Source organism: Homarus americanus, unplaced genomic scaffold (genome assembly GCF_018991925.1).
Source record: "Homarus americanus isolate GMGI-L3 unplaced genomic scaffold, GMGI_Hamer_2.0 scaffold6944, whole genome shotgun sequence".
NCBI classification, from domain to species: domain Eukaryota; kingdom Metazoa; phylum Arthropoda; class Malacostraca; order Decapoda; family Nephropidae; genus Homarus; species Homarus americanus.
Window position 1 is genome coordinate 6,880 of NW_024733872.1, and position 11,027 is coordinate 17,906.

The 11,027-nt window shown below is 37.9% G+C and overlaps 2 long non-coding RNA genes across 5 annotated transcripts; one reads left to right on the top strand and one right to left on the bottom strand.

Moving 5' to 3' along the window:
- The first annotated feature begins 4,673 nt into the window (after positions 1-4,673).
- On the top strand, positions 4,674-11,006 carry LOC121870081. 4 transcript variants are annotated; one of them, XR_006089634.1, is made up of 5 exons: positions 4,674-4,981; positions 5,604-5,687; positions 5,932-5,985; positions 9,467-9,553; positions 10,923-10,986. It is a non-coding gene; the product is annotated as an uncharacterized LOC121870081 (long non-coding RNA). The 4 variants fall into 4 exon arrangements; XR_006089633.1 differs by having other exon boundaries at positions 4,674-4,990; positions 10,923-10,985; XR_006089636.1 differs by having other exon boundaries at positions 4,674-4,990; positions 10,954-10,985.
- On the bottom strand, positions 8,196-9,551 carry LOC121870082. The gene is made up of 3 exons (XR_006089637.1): positions 9,435-9,551; positions 8,810-8,902; positions 8,196-8,256 (listed from the first exon to the last, which is right to left on the bottom strand). It is a non-coding gene; the product is annotated as an uncharacterized LOC121870082 (long non-coding RNA).
- Positions 11,007-11,027: the final 21 nt, after the last annotated feature.

Genomic DNA, 11,027 nt, shown 5'->3' on the forward strand with positions numbered 1-11,027 from the left:
CCTTGGTCTGTTCCTTCTTGTTCTTGAAGGTTTTCAGGTTCTGGGTGGTCTTTGTTGCCTAATTTCCCTCACAAGAGGAGTACATCCTTGTAGGAGAGGTTCTTGGTGTGCTTCACCTTCACTCTTCCCTCCATTTGGGACCCCCCCTGGTCAGAGAATTAGTGAGGACCACCACAGGCAGTGCATTTCTTGTTCTTGATCTTTCAGTCATCATGCTGTGTCCATAAGACACACATCTGTAGCACACATCTTCTGGAGCCTTGCATTTTTTGTGTGGGTGACTGTACCGCTGACACTTGAAGCATCTGGTCTGTCATAGCACGTAAGATCTCACTCAGACGGTCTCCCATCCCAGTGTGATCGTCTCTGGAAGTTTGTGGAAAAATCCAACTAGAGCCGAGGTGGATTTTTCGTCGGGTCTCTTAATTTCTCTCTGCGCGTCTATTTCTTCTTCTATGAGTTCTTTAATATCATTCTTGTTCATATGTTATACTTTGGCGTGGGAAATAGCTCCCCACACCTTAACGGGGCCGTCATCGATGACATTAAACGTTGCTAAATTGTTTAGCCTGTCCCCAGTCACCGAAGGTGAGGGAGGCTGAGGACTGTGTGGCACTTCTAAGAAGTCAGCAGTGACTGGGAGGCATAATCCTCTCACATAACCTCCAGTGTGACCAGCCAGGAACTCCTGGTTAAGTAGCCACTTCCTTTTTTATCATGACCCAGTTTGTCTTCAGCAAAGTAAAGGAATACAGATGTAAACCTTCCTTATTTCTCTCTCTGGTGTTATCTCTATCAATACAGTACAGGCACCATCTACTTTTAGAGGTTTTCTATAAGTATATGCTGTTGTTTCTTCTCTAAAACACTGTCTGCTGTACCCGAGACTCCAGTATTGGTGGGACTGTGTTGGCTGTGTGCTCATGATCACATTTGTAAATAACTGACGGTCTTAATTCATATGGAAACAAGACTTTTATCAACAAAGTCTTTTCATAAGTTTTGAATATATTCTATCTCAATATGCTGGAAAAAAATTTGGAGAGTGAAAATGTTTTTATATTCCTGGGAACTGCCATAGGGCGGGTACCCCTACCAGTGAATTGTTCCAATGATCTAGATTGGAAACTTGATCCACCAGGACTGCCTTTGGGTCTGTTGGCATAAACACAAACTGCTCCAATACTTAACAGTGACTGAAACAACTGTAAGACATACTAATGTTCATGGTTTTGATAGTGAAGCTGATTTACATCATCAACTGTACTACAATATTTTAGATAACTGCCTTGGTGAACTCAATGCTGAGTTTGGTGAGCATAATATGAGACTACTTACAGTCATTTCTAGTCGTTGGCCAGAATACAAGACTTGTTTATTACTTCCAGAAAATCTTGTCCCATTGGCTAAACTCATAGGTGTCGACACTGAGTCGTCTCTTCTGGTAAGTGAATGTCATGTTGCTAAGTGACTTATTGAAGAATATTATTGCCCAGTTCTCAAAAACATTGGTGAAAATTTCAAGATATATCCTTTCTGAAATGGATTAACTCACATACACAAGCTTTATGCGGCTGCCCTCACATTTGGTACACGCACTGCAACATGTGAACACTCCTTCTCAACTGTCACGTGCTTACACAATATAGGCGTTCAATGACTCAAAGTAGAAAAAGTAAGCTGGTCTTGACTGTATTTTGGGCAGACCTTACACAGAAATTGAACTAGGAGGAAAAAGCAGGAAAATTAAATGGGATTGAGTTAATTATCAATATCACATAATGAGTACAGTACTGTGTATATAGACGTTATTAATGGAAGGAATATTTTCTCATTATTTCTCTGTTGTCAATTTTTTCATAAACATCATCAGTTTTCATTATTGTCTTGGTTATTTGAGAAAAATTAATTTACATTCAGTTATTCACTGCTGTACTTCAGTTTATATAATTCTTTCCTGTCTATGTTATATACTTAAACTATCATTACATATATGTGTGTGTAGTTTAATAATTTATGAATTCATATACTGTATACATAAAATGTTGTGAGCTGACTCATTAGTTGTCATAAATAAAGTTAGTGTTCTATGGAATAATTGGTTTTATTTCCAAATGGTTTCATTGTAGAAATTACAACTAATAATGTCATATATGGCAGAGTCGTTAATAAATAATCTTGGCCCTCTTGGCCGTTGAACAGGCCCCCCCACTCGGCTATAAATCTGTCAATGGGTCTTGCAAATAATTTACGATTTGATAAACAGCAACGCCAACAAGAAGTCATAACTAGGGAGGGAAAATAAAATATAAGAACATAAGTTTCACTCATTAACCAATACTACTCAAAAGAAATTGGAAATGTATTTAAACTCATATTATGGGATTTGATTCCAACAATATAATTCTCATAATTTATAATGTGCTTAGAATAGGTTTAAGATCCTACTTAACCAAACAAAAAAATAAATAAGGGATTTGTGGAGATAATAGACTCATGAATCTGGATAGTAAAGCCGAAAAGAAAAAAAGACAATCAATTTTATATATATGGTAATAAAACCACCAATGTGAGGATCTGTCATTTATTTACAAGTTAAGTACAGTATTACCGGAGTCAGTGTTTATTGGTTTAAGAGCGGACAACAACACAGGCTACCACGTCATATTTTTTGGTAGATTGTTTACAGTAAATAGTTAATTCCTCTGTGTCAAAGAGCGTGGAGACATCATTTTAGTGTCACATGATCAGTTCTTCACCGTGTTTTACCCCGTACTCTCCGTCATCTTTCATGTCCTGCCCATTACAGGTGATTTATGTTCATAGAGAAGAGATAAAAAAAATACTGGTATTTATAATTAAAATAAAAAGTTGTTAATTTTTATTAGTTAATATGATATTATGTCATTTGTTGCCACCCAAAAATTTTTGATAATTTTATGGTAGCAATCAGTAGTTTTGATCATTCTAAAACACTTTTCTTCTATGGCATTTTTGTCACAAATTAAGTTCTGTATAAGTGAGATATTTTACATTTTAGTAGCTGGTTTGTTAACCAATCAGATCTTGGCATAGTCCATCTGTTAGGCTAGTATGGTTTAGATTAGGTTATATATTCTATACTGGTGCAATCAATACAGTATACTTATATAGTAATGCAAATTAATTACATACACTGTACACTCTTGTCCTATATGTTCGTAGGAAATGTCAAATTTTCCCATAAAATCAAAACTTTTTAATTTATAAATTTGTACCAAAAAATTGCAAACAATAGAATCAAATCTATATAACATTTTACATCCATCAAGCATAATTTCAACTTCCAAATGCTTGGCGGTAACAAGTGAAATTTTACCATTAATACTACATCATCCACAGAACAACTGTGGATAATATGAATCAAATATAAACACAGTACTCTGGTACTAAGTGACTCCACCACCACTACCCAATAATGGCTCAGTACAAGTTATGAAGGTGTTATTTGACTGTGCTGGCTGGGCAAATATCCAAAGGGTATTTGACCGTTAGCTGCGGAGATTGTCTATGATTTTAATGGGATTGTGGACAGGATGGCTGTGGGCATTATTACACTAGTCATTGCATAATAACTTAAATGTTAAATGCTTAATCATTATCTCCCTTAATTATCTTGTGATACTCCAAGATGTTCCACTTCTCTTATGGACATATAATTGGGTTCGGTTAGATAAACATTTTTTAGTCTATACCTTATACCTAAACTGTATCATAACTGTTAAACATTGAGCTGTTGGTTTTCTTAATAAATAGATTTATAATTTAATCATGTTCTATCTTCCTTATCATTAATTTTACGTGTTCCTATCTCTACTTGGTCGATTGTGTTACAATAGTTTAAAGTTATCAATAAAATAATATGTAGTATATTCTGGGGCCAGAAGAACTTTGTTTTATTTTAGAACCCTTCAAGATATTATATTATATTTATAATTTATTAGTTAATTAAGTTATATTGGTAATATTAGTAAATTGAAACAAATTTATACAGTAAAACCATTCATAAATATATTGAATAATAATTACTCACATACAATTATATGATATATAACTGAGGGTCAAATAGTGCTATAAGCCGTGCCTACCTGTTGCTCCTGCCAGCAGACCAACACCCACACACACACAGCAAGTCTCTTACCTTGTCCAAAATGTCCTCACAACTATTATAAGGCTCTCTCTCTCTTACACCACCATAATCCCTGCACACTTATCATTCATAGTAAAACACAAATGAGTCCTCACAATACAATATTACAGCAATACAAACCAATTTTCTTCAGAATATTTTTCGATGCTGTGTTTGCATGGAGGAGGGCATGGCACACCACACCCTTCTTCCCAACCACACACTCTTCTCCTAACCACTCCCTCTTCCTCCCATGCACATCCTCTTCCTCCCATCCACATCCTCCCATCCACAAACACTACCTCCCATCCACACACCCAAAAGGTTGGGTGGATGGGAAGGGAGTTGGGATGGGTAGGTATGTGAGTTGGGTTGGAGGGGAGGTGGTGTAGGAGGAGGGTTGGGTGGGAGGGAGGGTGGGGGTGTTTGGGAGGGAGTGTTGGGTATAAGGAAAGGTGTGAGAGAGGGTGAGTGTATGGATGGGAGTGAGGGTGTGTGTGGGGAGGTCCTCCCATACACACACCCTCACTCCCATCCATACACTCACCCTCTCTCACACACCCAACCTCCCACCTTTAATGTGTGTGGATGGGACTAAGGTTTTCTCATTTCTTTCAGATTGTGCGCCTCCGAGGTGAACGTCTGACTGAAGTGAACGTGTGGCTGGTCGAGAACTCCTCCAAACAGGTAAAGTACTTATGACAATATATAATGTCTATATGCAAGTATTTATGAATGTTATGTTTTAAAGTTTTTTGTATTCCAGGTTTGTTTGTGTGGCTGACTGGACCTACTACAAGGTGCTTCTTGCAGGTAATAAAGGTAAAGTTTTTCAAGTTATAGTTGATAGCACTAACAGCACCGTAGTTAGACGTAGAATGCACAGTAGTAACTCCGCCTTGTTCAGTCGAACATGCCGGTCCCAAGCCCGGATAAAGGAGGAGGGCTACTGCAGTGTTGTATCTACCATCGCCACCTAACAAACTTACATTATAAATTGTTCTGAATAAGGTAATGTGTTCTGTCAGCAACAGAGAAAAAAATTATATATGTACTGTACATTGTGTACTATGTTTTTATATCTTTGTAGATAGGTAATACAAAATAAAGAATTGAATATACAGTAGATTTTTTATTTTCATATGTATACACTACACATTTATTGCAATATACAATAACAGTCCAGAAGCTGATACAGAAATACAAAATATCCTTGGTCATATAGCCTGGTTTTATACCTGCACTGTCTAGGTACAGTATATATCAATTTACTGGCTATTCCTGCAGTCTTATGTTCTTAAACCTACATAACCAAATATTAGCACAGAAGAAAATCAGAGAAAACTTGTAATGATTGGCAACATCACTAGATATCTTTCTCCCGTGTCCCAAGAAATCACATTACAGTACCACTACCATTATTATTTCTCGGCAGATACATCAGTGATGGTGAGGCCGTCACATTACCAGCGGTTGTGGATTTCTCAATTCAACCTTTATATTGCAGACTCCACATAAGGTGAGTTTATTTCACTAGACCTTAAGGTTTTATAAAGTATCTTGTCAGGTTTTGGTCCTACACAAAATTTAGCTTTAGATAATAATGGAAGTCTTGTACTTTGTGAATAATTTTGGCCAGGCACAGTACAGATATATTTCTAAATTTATCCAAGTTACCAAGTCTTTAGGGGGCGGGGTGGGGGGAGGGGGGTTCATAAGTTGTTTATTACAATTTTACAAGATTTTTTCTTCTATATTTTCAGGTAAAACACTTCCATTCAGCAATTGGTGTGCAGTGTCCAGATTGTCAACATTTAGTAAGTAAAATTCTTACTGTACTTTACTTTCATTTACTGTATATATACAATACTTTCAAATTAATAGTATGTATGCAATCAAAAATGTTCCTTACGGTCATGGCCGATGAATTTCAAAATGAACACGAGACGTCCGTTCTCTCGGTAAGGTTGTCAAAATCCTTTGTCCGAGGCGTCTGACTTAAATGCATTATTTGTGCCATCTGTGGGTATCTAGTAGTTTTGATTACATGTACCCAATAGGGCATCACATGGGCATTAGTTTGTAACAGTTGTACGTACAATGAATGGCACTTTGATGTCAATTGGTGATAATTATATGTAATTAATGTATATATCATGTTCTAAGTTACCCAGAAGCCATCATGTGGGTGTATCCAAGTTGATCACTTTAGTTCATGTTTCAGGTATAGTTTACAGTTCTACTGTACCTGTGGTTTATTTAGATCATTATCATTCAACTTCGGAATATGAAACGTAAAGTTCATTCAATATTTATGTATTTATTTATTTATTTTGTTATACACAGACATTGTAGGAGTACAAACCATTACAAACACCTCCCAGTGCAAGTGCCTCTACCACTACAAATGCCTCTACCACTACAAACGCCTCCCCCGGTACAAACGCCTCCCCCGGTACAAACGCCTCCCCCGGTACAAACGCCTCCCCCGGTACAAACGCCTCCCCCGGTACAAACGCCTCCCCCTGGTACAAACGCCTCCCCCGGTACAAACGCCATCCCTCAACAAGCCACCAGAGGCCTTCTCACACTGAACAACAATTACATATTACACTTAATTTTACAAACCACTAAGAGAAATGGATCCATGCGAGATATTCAAACCTCTCACAATCCGTTTGATTGATGTCCGTGTATCTCGTTGTACACCTTGCTGATACTTCACCTGTGGACGAAAAATATACAGTATTATAAAATGGAAATTTTTTGCAACCACAACAAAACTGACTACCATGATAGTTAATAATGATACTGTACATAATGTATCTTGCTATTTTTAATACTTTGTGTGGCTTTAATCAAGGTTCACTCCTACAGTCTTGAATGCATTAGTACAGTACTTTAAGTATTTTCTCAAGTTTTGCTAAATTATAACAAAAATATTTCCGTAATACTTAACTTTCACAGTACACTATTCTTACAGTAGTGTACAGAACACCAATTCTGTTCTTTCTTAGTAAGGTGGTAGTCATCAAGGTGTGGGATGCTAGACAGTCGTGGTCACCTTGTTGTGTCTGGTCCATCTATCTTGTACACCAACCACCTGCAACATGATTATATTTGTTTTTAGATACTCTACATCTGAATTAATTAAGCTATTTTATATCACAACCAATACACAATATTGAGGTTAACTTGTACTGTATGTTCTTAAATGCACTATTTTAAGTAATATATCAAGTTTTGCTAAATTATATGAAAAAAAGGTTTCAGTAATACTTAACTTTCACATTACACTATTCTTACAGTAGTGTACAGAACACCAATTCTGTTCTTTCTTAGTAAGGTGGTAGTCCTCAAGGTGTGGGATGCTAGACAGTCGTGGTCACGTTGTGTCTGGTGCATCTATCTTGTACACCAACCACCTGCAACATGATTATATTTGTTTTTAGATACTCTACATCTGAATTAATTAAGCTATTTTATATCACTACCAATACACAATATTGAGGTTTACTTGTACTGTACTGTATGTTCTTAAATTCACTATTTTAAGTAATATATCAAGTTTTGCTAAATTATATAAAAAAAGGTTTCAGTAATACTTAACTTTTACATTACAGTACACTATTCTTAACAGTAGTGTACAGAACACCAGTTCTGTTCTTTCTTAGTAAGGTGGTAGTCCTCAAGGTGTGGGATGCTAGACAGTAGTGGTCACCTTGTTGTGTCTGGTCCATCTATCTTGTACACCAACCACCTGCAACATGAATATATTTGTTTTTAGATACTCTACATCTGAATTAATTAAGCTATTTTATATCACTACCAATACACAATATTGACGTTAACTTGTACTGTATGTTCTTAAATGCACTATTTTAAGTAATATATCAAGTTTTGCTAAATTATATAAAAAAGGTTTCAGTAATACTTAACTTTTACATTACAGTACACTATTCTTACAGTAGTGTACAGAACACCAATTCTGTTCTTTCTTAGTAAGGTGGTAGTCCTCAAGGTGTGGGATGCTAGACAGTCGTGGTCACCTTGTTGTGTCTGGTCCATCTATCTTGTACACCAACCACCTGCAACATGATTTGGATTTAGATCAATCTTAATTAACCTTAATGTATTACTACCAATACACAACATTTACTCCAGAATTTCTTGGAATCTAAACTTGCATTCTTATATATATGTGATATATCCATACACTCAAACACCCTCCTATATCACCTTACCCAGGAGCATTGTCCTTCTCACTTTTGGCTGCAGCAGTCTTCATCTAGGCATCATCCCCCACATGCCTTCATAGTACATGCTATTTTTTGCATCACATTTTTAACATGCACTCCATTCACCATTGCTTGAGCACACCACCATCCATGCATGAGCGCCCCCACTGTACGAGCGCCCGTCCACTATACGAGGCCCCCACCCCCACTGTACGAGGCACCCACCCCCACTGTACGAGGCGGCCCCCCCCCCATTGTACGAGCGCCCCTGCACTGTACGAGCGCCCCTCCACCGCCCAATGCTCCTCCTTTCCAACCCTTCACACAAAGTAAGTCCCTCCTCTCGAGTCTTACTTCCAGTAGTTTTAGGGGATGGCCATACTAAGATACATAAGTAATTTACCTAAGAAGGCTGAAGTAACATGCTGGGTGTTACATCTTGCTCAAGGTGTCGGTCACTTCCTCTACATTGGCATTCACGTACGTCAGCTGTCACCTGCAACATGTTTAAAGTTGTAATTTATGTACAATGAAGATTAAACATACAATTTCCATCTACCACCAGACTACATGTACTTATACTGTCCCCAATTGTTTATTTAAATACCTTATCTACAAAAGATCTTATTTTAAGTTGCATTAGTGTTTTAGTTTTCTTGATACCTCAACAACTAACATTTACCACAACAATAGTATAGCCAATCATAAGCCTTCATCACCAATACTGCTACACTACTAAATCTCTCCACACTGCTTCATACACAACAGTTTACCACTGTTCACTTACTGAATCCTCCCTCCCTTCCTCCCACCCCTCAAGCCCCCTTAGGTATTCCCCTTGACAACTTGGTCACATTTACCTTGAATGAAAAACTTTACCAACACACCTGCTCACCCCATATGCCAATACACAAGCCATATTGTCCCCCCCCACCCTAATTACAACAAGCCACACCCACAATGTTTAATGATTTCACAAGTCCCACAAGCTTCCCTTGCCTAAATAAAACTCAGTAAGTTGACTTTACCTGTTCTGGCATTTTAAGTTATTTCTCCTTAGGTTCAGTATGATGTTACTTCTGGCCAGCTTAACCTGAGGAGAAAGTCAGTACAGTACACGATTAGATTTTGAAAAGGAAACTGCAAAGTACACAAGCTATTGATTTTTAATAATTTAAACAAGTGAAATTTTTTCTAGCTTAACTTTCTGAATTCATGATCAGTTAACTTGTGGCAAATTTTAAGTTACATTCTTTAATATATTTGTTATCCAATATATAAACTATATAATAGGTAACTTAATATTAATTTGGGTTAGTCTTGATTAGTTACATTTAATCTGTTAGGCTGATTAGGTTAGTTAATTTGTTAGTTAAAACCCACCTACTAACAACCAGCTTTACTTACTATTAATCACATTACTACTACGTACTAATGCTCACTAATACTGTAACTAAATGGCATTTAGTCCTGTACATTTTTATAGCACTTTATTAAGCTTTCCCAAATCTCTACAGCTAATCTTAATTTGACTCCCAGCTCAGTTTATCTAGACAGTCCAAACAGCTCTCCAGAGCCCATTGTAAAATTGCAGTTTCGTCGAATATGCCCTCGTAGTTTAGAAATTCGTTTATCCTGTGTATTTTGGGTCGATTCAATGAAATGTGGCCTTAATTTCCAGGGGAAAGCACCCTCTTTAGAATTATATCCCCCCCCCCAAAAAAAAAGCATGGAAATCTTTAAAACTCCTTTCTGACATTCTTTGCTCCCTGGTTAAAATGGTGTTAGAAATACTCCAATAAGGAGATCTAAAGGTTGGGGATGGTTAAAAGTCAGGCGTGTACTGGCCGAAACTGCAATAATACCGAGCCCTCCAACACACACACATTCCTCCAACGCGCACACACACAGTCCTCCAACACACACACACAGTCCTCCAACACACACACACAGTCCTCCAACACACACACACAGTCCTCCAACACACACACACCCCCACCAACCCCCACACACACAGTCCTCCAACACACACACACTCCTCCAAAACACACACAGTCCTGCCACCCCACACACACAGTCAGTCCTCCTTTACAGTCTCAGCACACACACGTTAGCCCCCACACACACACAGTCCTCAACACACACACACACAGTCCTCCAGAGCCCTCCAACATTCACAGTCAGCCAGGTCCCACACACACACCCTCCACTGCCCAGTGTAGGAGCACAGTGTTGAGTGGTTTATGGGCTGACCATAATAGCTAAGATAATATATAACTAACTTAACTGATGAGGCTGAAGTAACATGCTGGGTGTTAAGTCTTGCTCAAGGTTCTGTCACTTCTCCATTGGCCTTCAAGTACACCAGCTGTCACCTGCAACATGCTTAAAGTTGTAATTTACGTAGAATGAAAATTAAACTTGCAACTTCCATCTACCACTACACCACGTGTACTCACAGTCCCCAACTGTTTACATAAACCATTACCTCCACACTAAAACTATAGCATTTTTAGATCTCATGGTGTTGTCCCGACCTCCGTAAAGTGTCATTAATGCAAGAACGAATGTAAGTGTCGTCAAGACCAACATGTGGTAACTCCAACGAGAACCAGGCCAAT